At 38.4% G+C, this 27,186-nt stretch overlaps 1 long non-coding RNA gene across 1 annotated transcript in view; it reads left to right on the top strand.

Annotated features, from left to right (window-relative positions):
- Positions 1 to 24,909, top strand: part of LOC128654673 (uncharacterized) — a 139,494-nt gene extending 114,585 nt beyond the window's left edge. The window contains exons 2-3 of the long non-coding RNA XR_008401475.1: positions 24,218 to 24,318; positions 24,631 to 24,909. This is a non-coding gene — a long non-coding RNA (uncharacterized LOC128654673). The remainder of the gene's footprint in view (positions 1 to 24,217; positions 24,319 to 24,630) is intronic.
- The last annotated feature ends 2,277 nt before the right edge of the window (positions 24,910 to 27,186 follow it).

Genomic DNA, 27,186 nt, shown 5'->3' with positions numbered 1-27,186 from the left:
AATAGGGCTCCCAATTCCCCCCTGTATTTGTTTGTTAAATTTTGTCTGGTGTCTCATATTGTATTGTCCTTTTATCTTTGTTATCCATGGACAGCACTGCGGAATCTGTTGGCGCTTTATAAATAATGAAGAATAATAATAATATACAGTCATGATCAAAAATATTGGTACCCCTGCATTTCTGTCAGATAATGTACCACTTTGCGCAGAAAATTGTTGCAATTACAAATGTTTATGCATTCTTTTATTTATTTTGTTTGTATTGGTGTAACACAAAAAAGTGGAGGAAAAAAAGCCAAATATGACAAATTCCACGCAAAACTCCAAAAATGGACTGGACATGAGAATGTCTAAACATTTGTAATTGCAACAATTTTCTGGGAGAAGTGGTGCATTATCTGACTGAAATACACACGTATGCATACATATATAACTATTTAAAGGGACATTTTCTGCCTTTTAATGTGTTCCCAATGGGCCATTTCACCTTTATTAGTTATTTGAAATAGCTAATGTTGCCAGTTGTATCCTCACCAATACTGAAAATATGAGTAATAAACATTTTCTCTGTAGAAAAGATATTTAAAGAGAAGATAATTGCACTGATGATTAATCCCCCCCCCCATGAAGTAGAGAGAGATTTTGTATGTGAAATAGCTGATTGTGCTTACTCAACCCCTAGCTATAATTAACATTTCAATACCTAACATAAATTATATTAGCAGGTCTGCTTTACTTGCATGCTCAGCCAATTTTTATGGGCATTCCTATGTGATGGCTTTGATGTGAGAAACAGCTATTTCAAATACAGAAATAAACATGAAGGAACCATTTACCATACATTTAATACTCTGCAATAGGTATAACAAGTAATTTGGAAAACATTTAGGGAAAACCAATTTTATACTACAGTGTGCATTTCAATGGACATTTAAATATGTTATATATATACAGGTATACTCCGCTCATACAGCGGGTTAGGGACCGGAGCCCCGCTGTAAAGTGAAAACCGCCTTAAAGTGAAACAAGGCAGTTTTAGATTTCTTTTCACTTGCCAGTGTGCTTAAAAACTTTAAAACATGCTTGAACTAACATATATTAGGAGAGCAATAGTGCTATGTTTAGTTTAACACTAGCACAGCACAGTATTCAATTAGAATTCAATAAATACTGTACCTGTAAAATAGTGACAATTACTGTAGTAAAATTTGCCAGACTATAACACTGAGACACAGATTGCACTGTAATGCTGTAAACAGAGTGAAATGCACATAACAAAATGTTGCCAGTCACATTTCTCGCAATCTCACAATCAGGGCTGGACTGGGACCAAAAAAAGGCCCGGGCATTTTGGGGCATAGTGGCCCACTCCCCCCCCCCCCCCCCACACCACTTCTTATTTAATCGTACTTAAAGGGACATTAAACCCAAACAAATTATTTCATGATTCAGATAGAGAATACAATTTTAAACAACTTTCTAATTTACTTCTATTATCGAATTTGCTTAATTCTCTTGATATTCTTTCCTGAAAAGCATATCTAGATAGGCTCAGTAGCTGCTGATTGGTAGCTGCGCATAGATGCCTTGTGTGATTGGCTCACACATGTGCATTGCTATTTCTACAACAACGGATATCTAAATAAAATAGCCAATTAGATAATAGAAGTAAATTGGAATGTTGTTTAAAATTGTATTCTCTGTCTGAATAATGAAAGAAAATTTTTGGGTTTAATGTTCCTTTAAGATAGGGTGTCTGACCTTAACTGGTGCAGCAAAAACCTAGAATATATTAAATATTTACACTGACTAGGCCCAGGAAACACTGTTCCATGTAGTATAAAATATTATTGGTTTACTTTCCTGGGCCTAGTCAGTGTAAATAATGTGTGAATGTTAATTACTGCTGTGTTTACAAAACTCCTAAAGACATATTCCATAAAAATGATCTGAGTGCCAGTGGTGTTAACCCTTTAATGACCACAGCACTTTTCCATTTTCTGTCCGTTTGGGACCAAGGCTATTTTTACATTTTTGTGGTGTTTGTGTTTAGCTGTAATTTTCCTCTTACTCATTTACTGTACCCACACATATTATATACCGTTTTTCTCGCCATTAAATGGACTTTCCAAAGATACCATTATTTTCATCATATCTTATAATTTACTATAAAAAAGTATAAAATATGAGGAAAAAAATGGAAAAAAACACACTTTTTCTAACTTTGACCCCCAAAATCTGTTACATATCTACAACCACCAAAAAACACCTATGCTAAATAGTTTCTAAATTTTGTCCTGAGTTTAGAAATACCCAATGTTTACATGTTCTTTGTTTTTTTTGCAATTTATAGGTCCATAAATACAAGTAGCACTTTGCTATTTCCAAACCACTTTTTTTCAAAATTAGCGCTAGTTACATTGGAACACTGATATCTTTCAGGAATCCCTGAATATCCATTGACATGTATATATATATTTTTTAGAAGACATCCCAAAGTATTGATCTAGGCCCATTTTGGTATATTTCTTGCCACCATTTCACCGCCAAATGCGATCAAATAAAAAAAATTGTTCACTTTTTCACAATTTTTTTCACAAACTTTAGGTTTCTCACTGAAATAATTTACAAACAGCTTGTGCAATTATGGCATAAATGGTTGTAAATGCTTCTCTGGGATCCCCTTTGTTCATAAATAGCAGACATATATGGCTTTGGCTTTGCTTTTTAATAATTAGAAGGCTGCTAAATGCCACTGCGCACCACACGTGTATTATGCCCAGCAGTGAAGGGATTAATTAGGGAGCATGCAAGGAGCTTCTAGGGTTAATTTTAGATTTAGTGTAGTATAGTAGACAACCCCAAGTATTGATTTAGGCCCATTTTGGTATATTTCATGCCACCATTTCACCGCCAAATGCGATCAAATTAAAAAAAACGCTAAATTGTTTACAATTTTAGGTTTCTCACTGAAATTATTTACAAACAACTCGTGCAATTATGGCACAAATGGTTGTAAATGCTTCTCTGGGATCCCCTTTGTTCAGAAATAGCAGACATATATGACTTTGGCGTTGCTTTTTGGTAATTAGAAGGCCGCTAAATACTGCTGCGCATCACATGTGTATTATGGCTAGCAGTGAAGGGGTTAATTAGGTAGTTTGTAGGGAGCTTGCAGGGTTAATTTTAGCTTTAGTGTAGAGATCAGCCTCCCACCTGACACATCCCATCCCCTGATCCCTCCCAAACAGCTCCCTTCCCTCCCTCACCCCGCTATCTTAAGTACTGGCAGAAAGTCTGCTAGTACTAAATTAAAAGGTTTTTTATTTTATTTTTTATTTATTTTTTTTATAGCATATTTACATATGCTGCTGTGTAGGATCCCACCTTAGCCCCCAACCTCCCTGATCCCCCCCCCCCCAAAACAGCTCTCTAACCCTCCCCCTCTGCATTATTGGGGGCCATCTTGGGTACTGGCAGCTGTCTGCCAGTACCCAACTTGCAGAATTTTTTTTTTTTTTTTTATTCTGTTTTTTTTTCTGTAGTGTAGCTTCCCTCCCCCCACAGACTAACCCCCACACCTTGATTGATTTATTTTTATTAAACTATTATTCCCCTTTTTGTAGCATTTTATTAAACTTTTTTGCTGTAGTGTAGCGTTTCCCACCCGCTCCCTCCCCGTGCACGCGCCCGCCCCCGCCCTCCCGTGCACATGCGCGCGCCTGTGCGCGCCCCCGGACATCCCCGCCCACGATCCCGCCCCCCTCCACATCACCAGTGCCAACGATGGCCGCCACCCGCCTCCTGGTCCGGCTCCCACCCACCAACGAGGAAAGCCACCGATCTCCGGTGCAGAGAGGGCCACAGAGTGGCTCTCTCTGCACCGGATGGCTTAAAAAGGTTATTGCAGGATGCCTCCATATCGAGGCATCACTGCAATAACCGGAAAGCAGCTGGAAGCGAGCAGGATCGCTTCCAGCTGCTTTCCACACCGAGGACGTGCAGGGTACGTCCTCAGGCGTTAACTGCCTTTTTTTTTAGGACGTACCCTGCACGTCCTTGGTCGTTAAGGGGTTAAAGAAATGTTGGCTATGTGGTGATAGAATATTCTCCTCAAGCAAATGAAGCAGCTGCATCTTTCTATGCAATTAAACAATAGAGTAAAATAAATGATTCTCTATTCTCTCAAACATATTTCTATGGCATGGCCCAGCAGCACCCAGTCTATTAATCCGTCAGAGTTTCCTCATCCTCACTGTAACAACCACTTATTTCAATTTTACACCAATGAGCCGGCCCAGCAATAATATTTTCGTTCTATTGGTATCTTTATTTGAAAAAGCAAGAATGTAAGCATAGGAGCCGGCCCATTTTTGGTCCAGCACCTGGGTAGCACTTTCTGATTTGTGTCTAAATGTAGCCACCAGTCAGCAAGCTCTACCCAGGTGATGAACCAAAAATGGGCCGGCTCCTAAGCTTAAATTGAAATAAAGATACCAAGAGAACAAAGAAAAATTGATAATAGAAGTAAATTAGAAAGGTGCTTAATTGCATGCTCTATCGGAATCATGAAAGTTTAATTTTGACTAGACATTTCCATTAAGCAAACCAACATCCTCATCATTCAGCCTAGGACAGGTGCAACAATTTTTAGAGCTCCAAGAAAAGACGCCCTACTGATTGGAATTACTTTTTGGTAATCAATGGCAACCAGCTTTGCACACCATAAAGGAGGGACTATAGAGTTCTATATACTATTGAAAGCAGAAGGTACCATAAAGAAAATCATATATACATGCCTATTGTGTGAGTATACATGCCTATTGTGTGAGTATACATGCCTATTGTGTGAGTATACATGCCTATTGTGTGACTATACATGCCTATTGTGTGACTATACATGCCTATTGTGTGAGCATGTATGTATGTATGTGTATGTATATATATATATATAAATAAAACACACACACACATATATATATATTTATTATAACACACACACAAATATATATATATTTATTATAACACACACACAAATATATATATATATTTATTATAACACACACACACACATATATATATATATATATATTTATTATAACACACACACACACACACATATATATATATATATATTTATTATAACACACACACACACATATATATATATATATTTATTATAACACACACACACATATATATATATATATATATATATATATTTATTATAACACACACACACATATATATATATATATATTGTGTGTGTGTAAATATAAAGTTATTATATACAGTATATATTTATTATGTGTGTGTATATATATATATATTATAACACACACACATATATATATAAATATTTTTTATAATTTATTTATTTTACACATCTTAGTTTATTTAATCTGTTATTTTAAACTTGATAAGGAAGCAACCTTCAATAATTAGGAAACATTGGAGCTTACACTGACTAGTGTGCAGACATCATTGCTGTAAATCAATAATACCAGCCCATCCACATAACCTCCTCACCTCTACAGAGCTCTTATGAAAACATAACATTTGGAGCACAATTTAACCCCATGTCTGCCAAAAAGGGCTACAGTAGACTACATTGGAATACACTGCAGCCTTCTCTTGCAGCTAAGAGGTTAAACTGTGTGATCTGATTCTGGATGAGGATGTTATATTTTAGCATTTATTTCCCCTCATAACTTAAGTTGAATGACAAACAAGTTACAAAGCTGCAGCCAAATGCCAATAGAAGCTTGCAAAGTGTGTGTTGTCTGAGACAACACACACTTTGCAAGCTTCTATTGGCATTTGGCTGTCTGTAAAGCAAGCAAACCCCGCAACATCAAAGTTAATGTGATCGCAAATCACAAACCACGACCCACACATTTATTACTGCAGTCCGCAGCTCGCTCTCACTAACACTGTTGACCTCAGTCCGACTCTCCGCAGTATATCAGATGCATGTGTGAGACGGAGTTATAGAATTGTGAGCACTTTTACATGCTCCAATGCACACTCCCACAGTCCCACTCTTAGGCAAACAGAATTTGAAACACACACCCTATGTGGCTGCTGGGCTTTTCAAGTCAGAGTGAGACAGCCTGCTGAGTCTGGGCCAGTGTACTAGAAACAAAAAGGCCCTCTCTGCTCACCTGGCCGCCCGGCTCCCACTGTCCACCACCTGCTAAATCCTCATGGCTGCTGCTGGGCCCGACCGGCATCATCTCTCATCTGTCTGACTCGTCATCTCCCTCCAAGTAATCTCCCGATGATGACAGGTCTGAGTCTGACACAGCCTGAGCAGCCTCTGTGACTCACTGTGAGTGTCACATGGACACGGCGCGCGTGGCATCAGTGTAGTGCAGCCGCATGCCGGTGTGCCGGATGTTGTCACTCAGTGGTGCCAGGGTGCGGATCTGAGTGATATCATCTCTGAGAGTTCAGTTGAGACTGACAGGCCCATTTATCAAAGGTCTTGCGGACCTGATCCGACACTGCGGATCAGGTCCGCAAGACCTCGCTAAATGCGGAGAGCAATACGCTCTCCGCATTTAACATTGCACCAGCAGCTCACAAGAGCTGCTGGTGCAACGCCGCCCCCTGCTGACTCGCGGCCAATCGGCCGCCAGCAGGGAGCTGTCAATCAACCCGATCGTATTCGATCGGGTTGATGTCTGGCGATTCCTGTCCGCCTGTTCAGAGCAGGCGGACAGGGTTATGGAGCAGCGGTCTTTTGACCGCTGCTTCATAAGTTGTGTTTCTGGCGAGTCTGAAGACTCGCCAGAAACACGGCCCTTCAAGCTCCATACGGAGCTTGATAAATGGGCCTGTGAGAGTGTGTGCGGCCAACAGCAGCCGATATTAAACGGGAAATGGGCTGGCTAAGGCAGCTGCGCCAGCTTGCTTTGGAAAATCCAGTGTCACTGTTACAGAATAAATACATTTTTAATACATAATAAAAAAATCAAATTTTATTTTTTCTCTAAAAAAAATATTGTTCAATGCAGTAATGAGAGCGGCCAAAATACAGCGCGGCCCACCGGGCAAATGCCCGGTATGCCCGATGCTCAGTCCGGGCCTGCTCACAATGATTACAGCACTGTTTCAAAATCCTTGAAGGTTGTATTAGCGAAGCACTGTAAAGTGAAGCGCTGTAAAGTGAAGTATACCTGTATGTGTATATATATATATATATATATATATATATTTAAGAAATCAAACTGATTTACAGATTATCTTTTTAAGCCATCTTTAGAGATCTTCAGGCGACTGACATATTTGACCAGTCTTATTGCGGGGTAGGGGTAATGATGGAGTTGTCGACAGTTATAGAGAGATTGGGGGTGGAGAGTTTAGAAGAAGGGGGGAAAATAAGGAGCTCAGTTTTGGAAAGATTAAGCTTGAGGTAGTGAGAGGACATCCAGTTAGAGATGTGAGAAAGACAGTTAGTGACACGGGTTAGCAAGGAAGGAGATAGGTCTGGTGCAGAGAAGTAGATTAGGGTGTCATCGGCATACAAATTATATTGTAAAGCGTGGGACTTTATTAGGGAACCTAGTGATGACGTGTAGATTGAGAAGAGAAGGGTACAGAGGACAGAGCCTTGCAGTACTCCGACAGAAAGGGGTGACAGGGCCGAGGAGGCCCCAGAGAAGGCTACACTAAAGGTACGGTTTGAAAGGTAGGAAGAGAGCACCGAGAGGGCTGTGTCACAGATGCTGAAGGATTGGAGGGTTTGGAGCAAAAGAGGGTGGTCAACAGTGTCAAAGGCTTCGGACAGATCAAGGAGGATAAGTAGAGGGAAGTGACCTTTTGATTTTGCTGTAAGTAGGTCGTTGGTAACCTTAACAATTGCTGTCTCTGTGGAGTGATGGGGACGAAATCCATATTGAAATGGGTCAAGGAGGGAGTTTATTGTAAGGAAATGGGATAGGCGTGCATAAGCTAGTTTTTCGAGAAGCTTTGATGCAAGAGGGAGGAGGGAAATAGGGCGATAGTTGGATGGGGAGGTAGGATCAAGGGAAGGTTTTTTGAGGATAGGTGTGACCAGTGCATGTTTCAGCGATGAGGGAAATATATCGGTGCTGAGGGAGAGATTGAAAGTGTGTGTGAGTATAGGGGTAAGGGTGGCAGAGAAGGAGTGGAGTTGCTGTGAGGGGATAGGGTCAAGGGGACAGGTAGTGAGGTGAGAGCGCAGTATAAGTGCCGAAACTTCTTCCTCAGTAACAGGGGAGAATGAGTTAAGTTTAAGGTTATGTGGGTTGTGGTTGATTGAGAGCATTTGATGGGGTGAGAGTTCGGAATTACGTTGAGAGCTGATTTAATTTGTTAGGAGAAAATGAGAGCTATGTTAAAATGGCTATAATAGAAATTAAAAAAACAACACACAAAAAAAAAACAGAAAAAAACCCCCTCAGAATTAAAGGGACAAGAAACCCAATTTTTTTTCTTTCATGATTTAGAAAGAGCATACAATTATAAACAACTTTCTAATTTACTTCTATTATCTATTTTGCTTCATTCTTGATATTATTTGCTGAAAAGCATATCTAGATATGCTTAGTAGCTGCTGATTGGTAGCTGCACATAGATGCCTCCTGTGATTGGTTCACTGTGTGCATTGCTATTTCTTCATTAAAGTATATCTAAAGAATAAAGCAAATTAGGTAATAGAAGTAAATTAGAATGTTGTTTAAAATTATATTCTCTACCTTAATCATGAAAGAAAATGTTTGTTATAGTGTCCCTTTAAGAACTGACCTTTAAACTGGTATAGAAGGACTGCACCATGGAAGCACAACTGTCCAATATAAATAAAAATATACCTCTAAAAAGTAATTGCAGTGACTAAAAGAAACGTGAAATTAACATGGATAATTTAAACAGCCATTAGGATTTCAGTAGCTCTCATCCTATTGGCTGATTTGAATTTGAAGAATCAAATCAGCAAATAAGAATTCAATTGATGCCATCTTTAATCGTGTACCTTGAATTCACTATTCAGTGTACGGCGGCGATCGGAAGAAGAGGATCCTCCATGATCCCTGGCTCCGAGGTCGCTGGTCTTCAGTTCCGCCTTCACCAGTCTTCAGTTCTGCCGTCGCCGGTCTTCAGTTCCGCTGTCCTGGATGAAGAAAGAAGAGGTCCCGCTTGGAAGAAGATGTCGGCCTGCTTGGAAGAAGACTTCAACGCCTAGAAGAGGACCTTCTCCACCGGACTTCAGCAACCGTGAGTACCAACCTAGGGATTAGATTTAGGGTTTTTTAACATTTTTTTTTTTTTTAGATTAGGGATGGGCAGCAAAAGAGCTGAATGCCCATACAAATGCCCTTTTCATGGCAATGGATAGTTTAGGTTTTTTAGTGTTAAGTTTTTTATTTTGGGGGGTTTGGTGGGTGGTGGATTTAACTGATAGGGGGACTTAGAATTTTTTGTAACTGCAAAAGAGCTGTTTAACTTAGGGTAATGCCCTACAAAAAAACCTTTTTTAGGGCTATTGGTAGTTTAGCATTAGATTAGGGGGTGTTTTTATTTTGGGGGGGCTTTTTTATTTTCATAGGGATTAGGTTTATTTTTTTTATTTTGGAAATGTGTTCATTTTTTTCTGTAGTTGAATTTTTTATTTTTTGTATTTAGAACACATACGGCTAGATTTGGAGTTTTGTCGGCAACGACCCGAAAAACTAACGCCGGCTTTTTTCTGGCCGCACCATAAAAATAACTCTGGTATTGAGAGACCACATAAAGGCTGCGTTAGGCTTCAAAAAAGGAGCGTAGAGCATTTTTAACGCAGCTTCAACTCTCGATACCAGAGTTGCTTACGGACGCGGCCAGCCTCAAAAACGTGCTCGTGCACGATTCCCCCATAGGAAACAATGGGGCTGTTTGAGCTGAAAAAAAAACAAACACCTGCAAAAAAGCCGCGTTCAGCTCCTAACGCAGCCCCATTGTTTGCTATGCGGTAACCCTTCCTACGTCTGCACTTAACACTCTAACATGTACCCCGAGTCTAAACACCCCTAACCTTACACTTATTAACCCCTAATCTGCCGCCCCCGCTATCGCTGACCCCTGCATATTATTATTAACCCCTAATCTGCTGCTCCGTAAACCGCCGCTACTTACATTATCCTTATGTACCCCTAATCTGCTGCCCTAACATCGCCGACCCCTATATTATATTTATTAACCCCTAATCTGCCCCCCACAACGTCGCCTCCACCTGCCTACACTTATTAACCCCTAATCTGCCGACCGGACCTGAGCGCTACTATAATAAAGTTATTAACCCCTAATCCGCCTCATTAACCCTATCATAAATAGTATTAACCCCTAATCTGCCCTCCCTAACATCGCCGCCACATAACTTCAAACATTAACCCCTAATCTGCCAACCGGAGCTCACCGCTATTCTAATAAATGTATTAACCCCTAAAGCTAAGTCTAACCCTAACACTAACACCCCCCTAAGTTAAATATAATTTAAATCTAACGAAATTAATTAACTCTTATTAAATAAATTATTCCTATTTAAAGCTAAATACTTACCTGTAAACTAAATCCTAATATAGCTACAATATAAATTATAATTATATTATAGCTATTTTAGGATTTATATTTATTTTACAGGTAACTTTGTATTTATTTTAACCAGGTACAATAGCTATTAAATAGTTAAGAACTATTTAATAGCTAAAATAGTTAAAATAATTACAAATTTACCTGTAAAAGAAATCCTAACCTAAGTTACAATTAAACCTAACACTAGACTATCAATAAATTAATTAAATAAACTACCTACAATTACCTACAATTAACCTAACACTACACTATCAATAAATTAATTAAATACAATTGCTACAAATAAATACAATTAAATAAACTAGCTAAAGTACAAAAAATAAAAAAGAACTAAGTTACAAAAAATAAAAAAATATTTACAAACATAAGAAAAATATTACAACAATTTTAAACTAATTACACCTACTCTAAGCCCCCTAATAAAATAACAAAGCCCCCCAAAATAAAAAAATGCCCTACCCTATTCTAAATTACTAAAGTTCAAAGCTCTTTTACCTTACCAGCCCTGAACAGGGCCCTTTGCGGGGCATGCCCCAAGAAATACAGCTCTTTTGCCTGTAAAAAAAAAATACAATACCCAAGCCCCCCAACATTACAACCCACCACCCACATACCCCTAATCTAACCCAAACCCCCCTTAAATAAACCTAACACTAAGCCCCTGAAGATCATCCTACCTTGTCTTCACCTCACCGGGTATCACACCGATCCGTCCAGAAGAGCTCCTCCGATGTCCTGATCCAAGCCCAAGCGGGGGGCTGAAGAGTTCCATGATCCGGCTGAAGTCTTCATCCAAGCGGGGCAGAAGAGGTCTTCCATCCGATTGAAGTCTTCATCCAAGCGGCATCCATCCGGAGCGAAGCGGCAGCATCCTGAAGACCTCCACCGCGGAACATCCATCCTGGCCGACGACTGAACGACGAATGACGGTTCCTTTAAATGACGTCATCCAAGATGGCGTCCCTCGAATTCCGATTGGCTGATTGGATTCTATCAGCCAATCGGAATTAAGGTAGGAATATTCTGATTGGCTGATGGAATCAGCCAATCAGAATCAAGTTCAATCAGATTGGCTGATCCAATCAGCCAATCAGATTGAGCTTGCATTCTATTGGCTGATCGGAACAGCCAATAGAATGCGAGCTCAATCTGATTGGCTGATCGGATCAGCCAATCGGATTAAACTTGATTCTGATTGGCTGATTCCATCAGCCAATCAGAATATTCCTACCTTAATTCCGATTGGCTGATAGAATCCTATCAGCCAATCGGAATTCGAGGGACGCCATCTTGGATGACGTCATTTAAAGGAACCGTCATTCGTCGTTCAGTCGTCGGCCAGGATGGATGTTCCGCGGTGGAGGTCTTCAGGATGCTGCCGCTTCGCTCCGGATGGATGCCGCTTGGATGAAGACTTCAATCGGATGGAAGACCTCTTCTGCCCCGCTTGGATGAAGACTTCAGCCGGATCATGGACCTCTTCAGCCCCCCGCTTGGGCTTGGATCAGGACATCGGAGGAGCTCTTCTGGACGGATCGGTGTGATACCCGGTGAGGTGAAGACAAGGTAGGATGATCTTCAGGGGCTTAGTGTTAGGTTTATTTAAGGGGGGTTTGGGTTAGATTAGGGGTATGTGGGTTGTAATGTGGGGGGGGGGGTATTGTATGTTTTTTTTTACAGGCAAAAGAGCTGAACTTCTTGGGGCATGCCCCGCAAAGGGCCCTGTTCAGGGCTGGTAAGGTAAAAGAGCTTTGAACTTTAGTAATTTAGAATAGGGTAGGGCATTTTTTTATTTTGGGGGGCTTTGTTATTTTATTAGGGGGCTTAGAGTAGGTGTAATTAGTTTAAAATTGTTGTAATATTTTTCTTATGTTTGTAAATATTTTTGTATTTTTTGTAACTTAGTTCTTTTTTATTTTTTGTACTTTAGCTAGTTTATTTAATTGTATTTATTTGTAGCAATTGTATTTAATTAATTTATTGATAGTGTAGTGTTAGGTTAATTGTAGATAATTGTATTTATGATAGGGTTAGTGAGGCGGATTAGGGGTTAATAACTTTATTATAGTAGCGCTCAGGTCCGGTCGGCAGATTAGGGGTTAATAAGTGTAGGCAGGTGGAGGCGACGTTGTGGGGGGCAGATTAGGGGTTAATAAATATAATATAGGGGTCGGCGGTGTTAGGGGCAGCAGATTAGGGGTACATAAGGATAACGTAGGTGGCGGCGCTTTGCGGTCGGCAGATTAGGGGTTAATAAGTGTAGGTAGGTGGAGGCGACGTTGTGGGGGGCAGGTTAGGGGTTAATAAATATAATACAGGGGTCGGCGGTGTTAGGGGCAGCAGATTAGGGGTACATAAGGATAACGTAGGTGGCGGTCGGCAGATTAGGGGTTAAAAAAATTATTCGAGTGTCGCGATGTGGGGGGACCTCGGTTTAGGGGTACATAGGTAGTTTATGGGTGTTAGTGTACTTTAGAGCACAGTAGTTAAGAGCTTTATAAACCGGCGTTAGCCCAGAAAGCTCTTAACTACTGACTTTTTTCCTGCGGCTGGAGTTTTGTCGTTAGATGTCTAACGCTCACTTCAGAAACGACTCTAAATACCGGAGTTAGAAAGATCCCATTGAAAAGATAGGATACGCAATTGACGTAAGGGGATCTGCGGTATGGAAAAGTCGCGGCTGAAAAGTGAGCGTTAGACCCTATTTTGAGTGACTCCAAATACCGGCGGTAGCCTAAAACCAGCGTTAGGAGCCTCTAACGCTGGTTTTCACGGCTAACGCCAAACTCCAAATCTAGGCCATAGACTGCCTTCTGGCAGGCTTACCAACTAGTTACATAATAAAAGTAAACTAGAAACTTTATTAAAATTGCATACCCTTTCTAAATCAAACCATATTATTGCTCCACATTTGTTGCACTAGTAGATATAGAGATACAAATGAAAAATACATTACTACTTATGGATATATATACTGTATGGATTATATTATGGATTATAGTTGAAAACCCAGGACATACTTGAAAACGAGAGAAATCTCAATGTAAAATAAAATAAATATGTTACAACTTTGTATCTCATTACAAAGCAAGAGGGCCAATATTATTTCTCCAAATTTGTAGAAAGGTTTTGCCCCAAACTTGTCGTACTAATAGATATAGAGATAAAAACGAAATAAATACACAACATTATATATCTAACTTCCTTTTTATTTTTTTGGAAAAATCTATTTGCACCATATTTAAGCCATGTAATAAAAAGTCCCACTCTCCAATTCGCACCAAGTTTGATGCAACACTTTTCGCACCAATTATGACGCAAACTCCTAAACAACCCACACACTAGTGAATTTTTCAACCACTTGTGATTGGAATATGCATAATCATATGATTAATCACAGCCCATTTTATAACACCTGTGTAGGGGTGGTTTTTAAAACTAGATTGCAATCAGGAGGGGTTACACAGGTACAGAGAGAAAACTGGCCCAGCTCTTAAAATATCCATTGATTGCAAATAAATACATGATACCCTTATTACATGTTATAGTCACAATTATTCCTGCTCAGAATAATAATACATTTACACTATATACATATAGTGGTATAAATATACACTGAGATATGAAAGACAACATTGTTTAGAACAAAAAAAGGAATTTAGGGACATGTAAATATGTTTGCAAAAGATTTCTGACATAACACACACATATATATATAATGTATATATAATTATATATGTGTATATATATATATATATATATATATATATATATATATAACAATTTAAGATCATGCCCCAGTACTACTACACTTCAAAGATATTTTAAAAATCCCCCAATAACATGCTTAGATTTCCCCCTTTTTTTATTTACGAATCAACAATTTAAAAAACTCTTAATAAAAAAATTATCAGACTATTTGGAACATAATATATATATAGCATAGTGAATAAAATAGACATCTTCTGGAAAGCTTCTAAAGCTGTAATGAGAGGAGAAAACTAGCCCATATTATTAAAGTAAAAGTAAAAAAAAAAAAGGAAAGAGAAAAACAGTTATCTAACCGGGTAAGGAACACATTTACTAGATAATAATGCAATTTTAGGCTTAAGGAATACATATTTAGAACAAAAAAAGAGAGATACTATAGTTTTTCAGAAAACGGCGCTACAAAATTTGAAACTTAAATTCTCTTATCTGCATTTTGGTAACAGATCTGGTAAATTATTGGCTAATTTTAGTAAAACATGTCAAAAACTTAAAAACATTCAATTAATTCAAGAGGGGGAAAGAAGATATACACAAACGGAGCAAATCATAAAAATCTTTCCGAATTATCAACATATCTACTCACAATCCCCAATACATTTGTCTCAGAAAGAGGCCTTTTGGAAAAATGTTTCTGTCCCACAGGTCAATACAGAACATTTAGATTCAATGGAAAAACTACGGCAGAAGAGGCGTGTAATGTTATAACCAAAACAAAGTGGCTGTGATCCGGATCAACTACCAAATGAGTACTATAAGATGTTATTGGAATTTATAGTGCCCACGCTGCTGTTTCTGGCGAGCCTGCAGGCTCGCTCGCCAGAAACACGGGCCCTCAAGCTCCATTCGTAGCTTGATAAATGGGCCGTAATATGTTCTCAGTAGTAGCTAGCATAGGAGGACATAATTAGAGCATAAGTGTTAGATATATTCATCTTAATTAACATTGGTATATAACGGCCAGCCACTTTCAGATCTTCTAAGGGAACCTCATTTTTATATGTGTATAGCTTTAAAGCGAGTTGGCTTTAGTAAGTAAGATGTAATATGATCCACAAAAAGAAGTTATATTCAGCAGTCAATTTGGGGGTTTATAATCCTGTTATTAAACCAACTGAGAGGCTTGCCATCTAGCTACATTGAGTCTCAGTACCTAGATTAAAACAGGTAATAGTTCCCATCTGAGGTGAGTAAAATAGGAGGATATAAGGATTATCAGGGCTGTATATGGTATATATGAGGAACTGGAGTTACACTCTCTAGAGTTAATAACCAGTTGAGCAATAGTTAAATTATGGAGAATGAAGTTATCAACATATTAAAGGGGGGATATTATGGTAAAAGTCCCTGAGTTAATTTATATGTCTCACCATGGGGAGTTATACCCATAAAAAAGGGGATTGCTGGAGTTTAAGGCAATTCATGTGATCAACCTTAGTGTAGGCTGGGAATTGTCCTAGGTCTCTTGTGGGGTTTGGGAGCTAATCAGTTAATTGTTCACATAGTGCACTGTCTTGGCCGCTGACAATGTGATATCATTATCAAGTAATGTGATTATAATAGCAATAGGACAAGTATTGAGAACACATGTCTGGAAGATAGCTCTACCCTTTCAGAAAAAAGTGAAGAAATACTTATATAAACTCTCAGTTGCTAACTAGTATTGAACAATGTGGTTAACTATGAAGGCTATAATAGCGAACCCCCAGTTAGGGGAAAATAAAATCCTAACTGGACCTAGAGAATGAAACCAACGGGGTTAAAAGACTATTATGAAGTGATAGAATTCAAAGAAAAATCCAGTACTGGTAAAAACTAACGGCTAGATTACGAGTTTTTGTCGGTAAGACTTGCGGTGCTAACGCTTAGTTTATGCTCACCGTTCACCTACAAACAACGCTGGTATTACAGGTTTTTTTTAAACGCGGCGTTAGCCGCAAAAAAGCTGGCTAAACGTGCTCGTGCACGATTTCCCCATAGGAATCAATGGGGCAAAATCGGCTGAAAAAAAACCTAACACCTGCAAAAAAGCAGCTTTCAGCTCCTAACGCAGCCCCATTGATTCCTATGGGGAAATACATTTTACGTTTACACCTAACACCCTAACATGAACCCCGAGTCTAAATACCCCTAATCTTACACTTATTACCCCTAATCTGCTGTCCCCGACATCGTCGCCACCTACATTATATTATTAACCCTAATCTGCCGCTCCGGACACTGCCGCCACCTACATTATACTAATGAACCCCTAATCTGCTGCCCCCAACATCGCCGAACCCTATATTATATTTATTAACCCCTAATCTGCCACCCCAATGTCGTCGCCACCTAACTACACTTATTAACCCCTAATCTGCTGCCCCCAACTTCGCCACCCCTATAATAAATATATTAACCCCTAAACCTAAGTCTAACCCTAACCCCCCTAACTTAAATATAATTTTAAATAATCTAAATAAAATTACTATCATTAACTAAATAATTCCTATTTAAAACTAAATACTTACCTGTAAAATAAACCCTAAGATAGCTACAATATAACTAATAGTTACATTGTAGCTATTTTAGGATTTATTTTTATTTTACAGACAAGTTTGTATTTATTTTAGCTAGGTACAATAGTTATTAAATAGTTATTAACTATTTAATAACTACCTAGCTAAAATAAGTACAAATTTACCTGTAAAATAAACCCTAACCTAAGTTACAATTACACCTAACACTACACTATAATTAAATTAATTACCTCAACTAACTACAATTAAATACAATTAAATTAAATAAACTATAGTACGAAAAAAACAAAACACTAAATTACAAAAGATAATAAAATAATTACAAGAATTTTAAACTAATTTCACCTAATCTAATCCCCCTAATAAAATAAAAAAGCCCCCCAAAATAAAAAAATTCCCTACCCTATACTAAATTACAAATAGCCCTTAAAAGGGCTTTTTGAGGGGCATTGCCCCAAAGTAATCAGCTCTTTTACCTGTAAAAAAATACAATACCCCCCCAACATTAAAACCCACCACCCACACACCCAACCCTACTCTAAAACCCACCCAATCCCCCTTAATAAAACCTAACACTAACCCCTTGAAGATCACCCTACCTTGAGACGTCTTCACCCAACCGGGCAGAAGTGGTCCTCCAGAGGGGCAGAAGTCTTCATCTGATCCGGACAGAAGAGGACCTGCAGACGGGCAGAAGTCTTCATCCAGGCGGTATCTTCTATCTTCATCCATCTGGAGCGGAGCGGGTCCATCTTCAAGCCAGCCTACGCGGAGCATCCTCTTCCAACGACATCCAACGACATGCAATCAGCCAATATCATTGAGCTTGCATTCTATTGGCTGATTGGATCAGCCAATAGGATTGAACTTCAGGATTAGGATTTTTCCTACCTTAATTCCAATTGGCTGATAGAATCCTATCAGCCAATCAGAATTCAAGGGATGCCATCTTGGATGACGTCATTTAAAGGAACCTTCATTCTTCAGTTGGATGTCGTTGGAAGAGGATGCTCCTCGTCGGCTGGCTTGAAGATGGACCCGCTCCGGATGGATGAAGATAGAAGATGCCGCCTGGATGAAGACTTCTGCCCGTCTGGAGGTCCTCTTCTGCCCGGATCGGATGAAGACTTCTGCCCCTCTGGAGGACCACTTCTGCCCGGTTGGGTGAAGACGTATGTGGGTGGTGGGTTTTAATGGGGGGGTATTGTATTTTTTTTACAGGTAAAAGAGATGATTACTTTGGGGCAATGCCCCGCAAAATGCCCTTTTAAGGGCTATTTGTAATTTAGTATAGGGTAGGGATTTTTTTAATTTTGGGGGGCTTTTTTATTTTATTAGGGGGATTAGATTAGGTGTAATTAGTTTAAAATTCTTGTAATTATTTTATTATTTTTTGTAATTTAGTGTTTTTTCTGTACTTTAGTTTATTTCATTTAATTGTATTTAATTGTAGTTAGTTTAGGTAATTAATTTAATTATAGTGTAGTGTTAGGTGTAATTGTAACTTAGGTTAGGGTTTATTTTACAGGTAAATTTGTACTTATTTTAGCTAGGTAGTTATTAAATAGTTAATAACTATTTAATAACTATTGTACCTAGTTAAAATAAATACAAACCTGCCTGTAAAATAAAAATAAACCCTGAGATAGCTACAATGTAACTATTAGTTAGGTTTATTTTACAGGTAAGTATTTAGTTTTAAATAGGAATAATTTATTTAATTCTAGTATTTTTATTTAGATTATTTTAAATTATATTTAAGTTAAGGGGGGTTAGACTTAGGGTTAGACTTACGTTTAGGGGTTAATACATTTAATATAGTGGCGGAGACGTTGGGGGCGGCAGATTAGGGGTTAATAAATGTAGGTAGGTGTTGGCGATGTTAGGGATGGCAGATTAGGGGTTAATAAAATTTAACTAGTGTTTGCGAGGCGGGAGTGCGGCGGTTTAGGGGCTAATATATTTATTACAGTGGCTGCGATGTCCGGTCGGCAGATTAGGGGTTAAAAAATTGATTTAAGTGTTTGCGATGTGTGGGGGGGGGCTCGGTTTAGGAGTTAATAGGTAGTTTATGGGTGTTAGTGTACTTTTTAGCACTTTAGTTAAGAGTTTTATACTACGGCGTTAGCCCATAAAACTCTTAACTACTGACTTTTAAATGCGGTAGGAGTCTTGACAGGAGAGGGTGTACCGCTCACTTTTTCCAAGACTCGTAATACCAGCGTTAGGAAAATCCCATTGAAAAGATAGGATACACAATTGACGTAAGGGGATTTGCGGTATGCTCGAATCGTGGAATAAAAGTGAGCAGTACACCTGTACCTGCCAGACTTGTAATACCAGCGGGCATAAAAAAGCAGCGTTGGGACGTCTCAATGCTGCTTTTTAAGGCTAACGCAAGACTCATAATCTAGGTGTTAGACTTTATTACAAACGTTAAAAAATGGCTCACATGACAAATTAAAATATTAGGCACAGACCTGACAGACTAGTCTGATGCATTTCGCCCCCAGAAGGCCTTATTCATAGACACACTTGTCTCTTTTCCCTAGGAGGCTCTTATACGCTCCTGTACATTCTCATTGGTTAGTTCAAATATGTGCTCTCTACTGCTCCTGGTAATTAAAGAAACATCAGGCTACATATAATTATTGCTCATATTACCTCTGTAGTGACAACATTCATGACATGAGAAATATATGTATATATATATGCTTAGTTTGCCTTCATATAATGCAAATTTACAACAGTTTCCTAAAAATGCCCTTTTCAGTTTGACAGTTCAATAGTAAACCCTTTATGTACAAGAATATTCCTATTTTCGTTATTGTCACAATCCTGTATTCATAATGTTTATATAAGCAGATCCACTTAAAGGGATATTAAACCCCAAATTTTTCTTTCATAATTCAGACAGAGAATACAATTTTAAACAACATTCCAATTTACTTCTATTATCTAATTTGCTTCATTCTTTAGATATCCTTAGTTAAAGAAATAGCAATGCACACAGGTGAGCCACTCACATAAGGCATCTATGTGCAGCCACCAATCAGAAGCTACTGAGCCTATCTAGATATGCTTTTTAGGAAAGAATATCAAGAGAATTAAGCAAGTTAGATAATAGAAGTAAATTAGAAAGTTGTTTAAAATGGTATTCTCTATCTGAATCATGAAAGAAAAAAATGTCCCTTTAAGGAGTCAACATTGCTGATACATATATACATTTAAGTAACTCGCTGCCTAATTCTCATGGTATATTCAGTAACATTACCTCTAAGTGACAGCATTCATAACACAAATTTAAAAAATATATATATAATATAAACATAGATTATCTTAATGCAGGGTATATTTACAAAGTTTACTAAAGAAACCCTCATCAGTTTGGCAGTTCAAAAATAAACTCCTAGCGTGCATTGAATACTCCTATTTACATTACAAGCTCTGTCATGACCCTGCATTTATAAATTTCATATAAACAGATAAAAAATGGCATACCGATAGTGAACTGCAAGTGAAATTATTATTGAAGTACTGAGCATAGTTCTCAATTTGCTCTGTAAGTTGAAGGGTCTTACATGCCATAACCGACGTTGTGTAACCAGCCATAGAGATGGGACTACAGGAAGGTAAGATTTCTATTTAAAGCCATTCTGGAGTAGCTTGTAGCTAGAAGAATGAAGAGCATAATTTCCAGGTGCCGGGAGGCGGAGTCGTCATGAAGCACCAGATCTTCTCAGCATCTAGGGTGGGGGAAGAGGAAACTTCCGTGGATATATCTTCTGAGGGCCCGGTTCCCGGGGGCTCTGTCAGTGTGAATCTCCTTTGTTCCTCTATGAGAGGTTCTTTTATTCTTTCTGAAGTCTCAGTAGCTGGGGTTTCACAGGAATCTTGCCCCAGTATTGGTAAGTATAGGTTTCCTGCTTTGCAACTATCTGGCTAATTCTCTAATTTAAGGAAAATGTAACTATTTCTCACAAACTGAATTTAAAAGAGAATAACGACCCCATTTTACAGAAATTAGATAATGCTGAAAAAGCGTTGGATTATTTATCTTGGGAGCACATTTTCACATCATTATATACGTTTGGTTTTAGAGATCCCATAACAGAATTAATCAAAAATCTATATGATTCACCTAATGCATTTCTTATCATTAATAGAGAAGTCTCTGACTCTTTTCCCCTTAAAATAGGCTCTATACAACAAATATGCAAAATATTTTTTAATATATTACTGCTCTTTTAAATGCATGATAGCATTTTTTTTACAGTTCACTGTACTGTCCCTTTAAGAAAGCAAACAAATGGCAAACTGCTTTCATGTGCTGTACACAGTAATACAGTGCTGTACTGTAAATGCAGGTAGCAAAATCTTTTGTTTTCAGCTAAGGAGCCTGTATAATAACTTCCTCAATAGTGGTCACATGATCACTTGGAACAAGCGCTATTGTGAAGCAGCGCAAATTGAACCAGCACAAAACGAAGGCTACCTGTAAATAGCAACAACCACATTTCAACCCCCCCCAAAAAAATTATTAAAGGGTCAGTCTAGTCAAAATTAAACTTTCATGGTTTAGATAGGGCATGCAATTTCAAACAACTTTCCATAGTACTTTTATCATCAAATTTGCTTTGTTCTCTTGGTATTCTTTGTTGAAAGATAAACCTAGTTAGGCTCAGATGCTAATTTCTAAGCCCTTGAAGGCCGCATCTTATCATAGGGCATTTGACTGTTTTTTTACAGCTAGACAGCGCTAGTTCATGTGTTCCATATATAAAACATTGTGCTCACTCCAGTGGAGTTATACTTAGGAGTCAGCACTGCTTGGCAAGTCATAGTTTAGTAGATTAGAATTGTCATTAAAACCAGAAATAATAGTCTGATCTAAATAGGGAAGACAGGCGGAAGGTACTTCTGTGAATGATTAATTTTATGTGGATAAAATGAAACCAGTCAGTTTGTTGTGTGTGTGTTTTCCCTTGATCACAATCACAATACGCCTATGCTGTTAATGTAAATCTTTATTTGCCACGATAATTTCTTGATTTTGAAATCCAGCAACTAAATGGCCAGGATTAAGAAAACTAAATGGTGATTTTGTAGCGTTTAGCGGTTACATGACTGTTGAAGGGTCTGCATGTTGCTTTCTTTTAATAATGTGTAGGGAAGCTAAGAGGTGACATATACACAACTGTCCTTTTTAAAGGTATGCAAACGGTGGCATTATTAGTGTAATGGTAATGTGTGTGTGTGTTTTTTATTTGACTCATTTTCATTAGTGTTGTCATGATAATATCATGAGGTAAATTGTATCTGGGATGTTGTGTGTTAATATATTTTCTTTTTCTTTTTTTTCTAGTCCTACAAGGAATTCCTTTAGAGTGCACACATATTATATATATTATGTTTTTTCAGCAGATCCAGCAAATTAAAACTTTATCATTATTTTAAAGGGACATTCTAGTTAAAATAATTTTCAATGATTCAGACAGGGCATGTAATTTTAAACAACTTTCCAATTTACTTTTATCATCAAATTTGCTTTGTTCTCTTGGTATTCTTAGCTGAAAACTAAACCTATGTACGCTCATATGCTAATTTGTAAGCCCTTGAAGGCTGCCTCTTATCTGAATGCATTTGACAATTTTTCCCAGCTAGAGGGGGCGTTAGTTCATGTGTGCCATATAGATAACATTGTGCTCACTCCCGTGGAGTTACTTATGAGTCAACACTGATTGGCTAAAATGCAAGTCTGTCAAAAGAACTGAGATAAGGGGGCAGTCTGCAGAGGCTTAGATACAAGGTAATCACAGATGTAAAAAAGTGTATTAATATAACTGTGTTGGTTATGCAAAACTGGGGAATGGGTAATAAATGGATTATCTTTTTAAACAATAACAATTCTGGAGTAGACTGTCCCTTTAAGTATATATCATGACAAGTTAAGACTCTACAACAAAATGTGTGGATAAAATGTATACATGTGTTAATAATTTAATAAACCAGGTTGTAAAAAAATAGCATGAGTGTGTGTGTGTGTGTTTTCTAAACTCTATAGTATAAAGAATAATGTGGTATGCTCATATAAATAAGGACCATTGTGTATAGTTATATCTCTGTTGTGCAAATAGGGCCTCCCATGAGCCTCTACTCAAATTTTTGCACATTTCTTCACTCTAGGTGATCACTATTACCACGGCAATCATCTGGCTATTAAAACTTATATAAGGGCTTTATTTTGGGTTGCTAGTTGTCCTTAAAAAAAAGGACAGCCAGCATATAATCTGGGCTTGCAGTGAAAATAAATAAAGACACACACATTATTTTAGATTTGTATAATTTATATAGACATACACAGTAAATAAAGACATATACAGAGTATATATATATATATATATATATATATATATATATATATATATATATAGAGAGAGAGAGAGAGAGAGAGAGATAGATGCAGGGGCACGGCACACTCCAACAATTCAATCACCTGGTGCTCTGCATGAAATATTTATACACAATATTAAATCCTGTGTCTGCCTGCTTTTTTGGATATCCCAGGATTTACGGCTGCCAGCTATGGGTAACATCAATATATATATATATATAGTAGCAAATAATTCAAAGCACTCACTGGTCTTCTGCCACCAAGCTAGAAATTTATTTAAGTGACGTTTCGGGACTTGTAGCGTCCCTTCTTAAGAACTGAGAATTGTCTATATATATATATAAGGGGGAGGGTGTGTAGGACACCAAACTCACCCAAAGAGGGAGAGAGGGGTGAACCTGCACAGTAAGTCAGCGCTGTATGTCTATTTTGCCTAAATACATCTACTATGAAAGCAGCTAAAATCTCAAAAGTGACGTGAACTCCCACAAGAACCAATCTTCCCAAAAGAAAAAAGGGGGGGGGGGGGGGGGTGCCCCAAAATGTGACAAGAGATGGGGGGTAGAGAAAGCGCTGTTCAAAGGGGATCTCACATTAAAAATCCTCAAACATATGAGGCATGCATAAAACACTCAGAAATTATCTGTACACCACGATCTGTCAATGGAAATCTGTAGGTACTCCTATGAAAGCTAAGTACCAGTCCAAAGAAAACCGTTCCTCCAAAACACAGGTTGGTGATAGAAATTGCACGAGAGAAAGTCTGCACTTAAAATACCACTTAAATGACAGTTCACAGTGTCTGTTTTTATACTTTTTATACTATAAATAAACTGTATTACACTATGTGCTCTTTCTTTGTTTCTCACTTTGCATAATCCATGTATTTATAGGTTTACTAGTGAGACATTATTCAACACATATACTTCTACATATACCCTAGGGCAGTGTTTTTCAACCAGTGTGCCGTGAGAGATCCTCAGGTGTACCGCGGCAGATTGACAACAGTGCGGGGGTGTCCCTCTTTCAAATGTTGAAATATTGGTAGGTATGTGACAGGCTCATCAGGCGTCATTTACAACCATGACATTGACATTCATTCACAGACAATCATTATGATTGTTTGTGAATGAATGTCAATATGTTATGTATAGTTTGTAGGAGGCATGGCATGACAGCACAGTACAGTGTGTGTATATGTATATGCATTGGAAACATTGTATATTAAGAATTTCTGGGGAAAAGCAAGCGGGATTCTTGCCTAGATGTACTAATTTCCTATGCAAATATTTACATTGATTTAATTTTGAGACATGGAGGATTTTAATTTCAGTTTTTTATCTCCCCCCATAATAGCTTTTCCAATGCAGCAACCAGAAATCTATCTCCTACTGATGAGTTCCAAAAAGAACGAAGAGAGAGAGAGAGAGAGAGAGAGAGAGAGAGAGATGCTTGTTTTGACTCGTCACATTTTCTACCTGTCAGCACCGAAGCCAAAGTGTTAAAATATATTTCAATAAAGCGTGCCTTTTTATAAACATTTTAATAAAGTGTATTTTTCTTTTATTTTAATAAATGGATTTTTTTCAGCCTATGTTATTTTCTGCCTTTGGCAATAAAATGGTTCAATAACAATTTCTAAAATCAGGGCAAATTAATGAATCCATTTGGAGGTATTTTTCTTTAGCTACAATCTTTTTGTAACAATGGTTATAAAGAAAACTGCTGAAAAATGTTTTGTTTGTTTTCATTTTCCACCATATTTCAGAATTAAATTCCTATTTATTAGGGCTATGCTATTGCCATCCAGGATTATCTGTGTCTCAGAAAAGAATGAGCTAAAAGATGTGGTGGCCTCTTTATATGTTGAGGAGTCTATAAGGTAAACTTGCACCTCTATATAACTTGTTATGCCGATTTGTCCTGCACTGTGATTACCAAACTCATCATTGTGATATGTTAAAATAACTAAACTGACTCTCACTCGTCTCTAGACGCTTTATTTCCCTCTCTTGCCTTGTTTATAACTACTTTTTTGAGAAACTCCTGCACTACCTGAGCAGTTGCTCACCCCTGCCCTCCACTCCCCCAATAACTTAAACGGACAGTCTAGTCAAAATTAAACTTTCATGATTCTGATAGGGCAGCAATTTTAAACAACATTCCAATTTACTTATATCATCAAATTTGCTTTTTTGTCTTGGTACTCTTTGTTGAAAGCTAAATCTAGGTATGCTTGTATGCTTAATGGCCTCCTCTTATCTCAGAGCATTTTGACAGTTTTTCACAGCTATACAGCACTAGTTCATGTGTGCCATAAAGAAAACATTGTGCTCACTCCCGTAAAGTTACATAGGAGTCAGCACTGATTGGCTAAAATGCAAGTCTGTCAAAAGAACTAAAATAAGGGGGCAGTCTGCAGAGGCTTAGATACAAGGTAATCACAGAGGTAAAAAGTATATTAATATAACAGTGTTGGTTAAGCAAAAATAGGGAATGGGTAATAAAGGGATTATCTATCTTTCGAAACAATACAAACTCTTGAGTAGACTGTCCCTTTAAAGTCCTTTTCTTCCACTCTACTCTCCATTCCCTGTTACAACAAGGAAACTGGTCGGTTGGTGTTCTCATTCAGAGCTCCTCAGATGTGGAATAACCTTCCAGAAATCACCAAATCCTTGAGCAACCTGAGATCATTGAAAAGAAAAATCTATCTTTAAAAACAAATCAATCTGGTAAAGACTGTAAATTATACAAAGACATTGTGTCTAACTATATAAAAATGTAACTCTTTTTGGGGGGGGGGGGGGCGTGTTCAAGCAGCGACCTTGAGCAGTCGCACATTTCTAGAGCTCCGGGCGAAGAGCTATTCATTTTCCGGTTATAACTCGACATTTACAGCAAAGATGGCTCACACGACTGGATTCATGTACATATAAGTCAAAGCATCCTAAAACTCTTGAGTTTGCTGTATTAATGAACCCGGAGCAGGAAAAGGACTCTAGAGGCCTGTAGTGACGGCAAATCTGCAGGCGGCGCCTGCCCCCCGGACTCTCCTGGGGTGTACGGCCGGAGTTGTTTGTGCTTCTGAATAGTGTCGACACATCAGACTGTTCTACAGCAGACTCTTAAGCAGCACGATAAAACCTTGTTACTGAGCCCTACAGCTAAAATGCGTGACAAATCTCTTATTGACAGATGGGATAAGATCCTTGCCAAGATGGAAGATCTCTTTCAGCCCTTGATAGAGAAGGCGCTGTCAGAGAGCGAATTGCAATCCCTCTTAGAAAGGCTACCTAATGCTACGGACCCAGCACAATCTACACTGCAGCTCAAGGATAAGAGATCTGAGTTAAAAATGGAATCCACGAAGATTATTGTTCCTAACATACAGAGAAAGGGAGAACCCCCGCAACAGGACAGCATTCCACTTTTCCTGCCCACTCCAGCGGCTCAGACCGGAATAATAGTAGGAACTTTTCGGAACAGCTCAAACGAAGCACATATACATTCAGTACAGAGAGTTGAGACTCAGCAGCGAAACCATCAAGCTAAGATGGCGCCCGGAACAATTACAGCAATAAGCCGCAGCAGTAAAGGCTTCAAAGGAGGCACAAAGAAACCCCTTAGCTACAAACCGGAGATATCAAATATGCTTTGCCAGAGCGGATTCGAGCCGGAGTTGGTGGACCTGCCCTGGAGTCCTGGGGGGAGCTCCGGGGAGTCTGCAATTCCTGTAGCAGCAAATCTCCTAACCTTTAACGATCCTCCGGAAATCCACTTAGGCAGACATGAATCTCAAAATTCAGTGCAGAAGAAGACTCAGTTTACTTCTGGCCACGCCAGGATCAAGAGGGGGCTCCCAGCACGGGTGTTCGCTGTGGACTAGCAGAAGGTGTACAGCGTACATAA

Source organism: Bombina bombina, chromosome 3, assembly GCF_027579735.1.
Source record: "Bombina bombina isolate aBomBom1 chromosome 3, aBomBom1.pri, whole genome shotgun sequence".
Classification (NCBI taxonomy): Eukaryota; Metazoa; Chordata; class Amphibia; order Anura; family Bombinatoridae; genus Bombina; species Bombina bombina.
Note: the sequence above shows the minus strand (reverse complement) of the source record. Positions and strands in the feature narration are given on the sequence as shown.